Source organism: Malurus melanocephalus, unplaced genomic scaffold (assembly GCF_030028575.1).
Source record: "Malurus melanocephalus ecotype Western Australia unplaced genomic scaffold, MMel_1.1 scaffold_2658, whole genome shotgun sequence".
In the NCBI taxonomy this organism is placed as follows: domain Eukaryota; kingdom Metazoa; phylum Chordata; class Aves; order Passeriformes; family Maluridae; genus Malurus; species Malurus melanocephalus.
The window spans coordinates 7,287-8,869 of record NW_026625890.1 but is presented as its reverse complement, the minus strand read 5'-3'; positions in this window follow the sequence as shown (position 1 = coordinate 8,869).

Sequence of the window (1,583 nt, the reverse complement as noted above, 5' to 3'; positions counted from 1 at the left end):
GCGCTGCCCTGGGAGCATCCCCAGGCTGACGCTCATGCATGGTTTGGCCTCGGGCAGGGGGAGCTCAGAGAATGAACAGGGGGTGTTTGTTACAATAGGACACCGAGGATAAGGATGAAAAGGCCCAAAAGCTTCATAGCACTCATACMTAACAATACTTAAGCTTTGCTTATACCTGAAACATAACAATTTAACACAGGAACTGCACTTAACTTCCACCTCTCTCAACTCACATCTCAAGCTTAACAATTTGCCAGAGGATAACACTTAACAGCTCTTAACATAACTCAGGACTTCATRGAACTCAGCAGCTTTGCAAAAAAAACATCACTTAGCATCATTTAACTTAGCTTGTAACTGATGACTTAAGCTTGCTTCTGGCCCTAACTTGCTCAGATATCTGAGGCACGTGAACACCTCAGAGAGCAGCATTTCTGCCAGCTTTGCCATAGCACAGGCACACGTGTGTGCACTCAGAGCAGNCAGCAATTCCCTCGGGGAAAGGGAAATGCTCACTTTGGATGCCTTTGCAGCTCTCATCTCAAACAGTTGAGCCTTGGGCAGTGGGGGAATACGCCCAAGGCCTGTCGTTGTTTGGGAATCCTCCAAATTCAGCAAACCAGAGTTCCTGGCTGGGAGAGGCTCCAGCACAGGGAGCTCGCTGGTCCAGGAGAGCTCCATGGGGCTCATTCTGGAGCATTGTTCATAGGTTATGAGAAATGGGCTGTAGTCATAGCAGTGCTTCGTCTCACTCTAAGTTTGGCTCTGCCCTTCCTTTGAAACTGTGAGAAAGGGGCTGTTGCACTGTTCAGGCAAGAAAAAGTTCCCAAAGCTGCTCCTAAAGGAACCAGCTCGTTGGACAGCAGCAGTGCCTGGGAGCAGACAGGGTTTCTGATAAAGTCCAGAGAAGCTGAGCCCAGGAGCTGTTCATCCAAGGGCCAAGGCCTAACGAGCATTTCTGAGATCATGGTATGGTCTGGACAAGGGGGGATGCACCCCCACCATCCACCCCGAGACTAAAGCCAACTTCTCCTGCTCCACAGGGTGCCTGTGTGGTCACCTCTGGCCTCTGTTCCTGTAGATGGAGATTTGATTTTGTCCCAGTTACAAAGCAAGGAACATTTTTGATTGAGTTACCTTTTTATGACTTCTCTGAATGTGATAGAATGACGTTCTATGTGCGAGGAGGTTTGCTGATATCCAAACTCTAACAATAAGAACAAAATTTAACAAGGAGCTGGGTAAGACAAAAATCAGCAAGATTACAAGAGGATGCAGTATCAGATCTAGAATTCCTCTTGTGGCTAGTGACCACCTGAACAAAATGACCCACAGTGATGTTCTTCATCTCTTCTCACTCTTTTCAACACATGGGGTATTTCTCCTGTCTCCTGATGAACAGTGATTAGAGCTGTGTCCATCAGTTCAGACACATTTGGACCTTTGACAGTGTTACTTTCACCCATAAATCCCTGTTATTCTCACCCAGATGTGCTGGCATCATTGTTCTTATTGTTCCCGTTTGGGTATCAACATTGGTTTGTGACAAGGACAGATCAAACTGACCTGGGGGGGATTGCCTG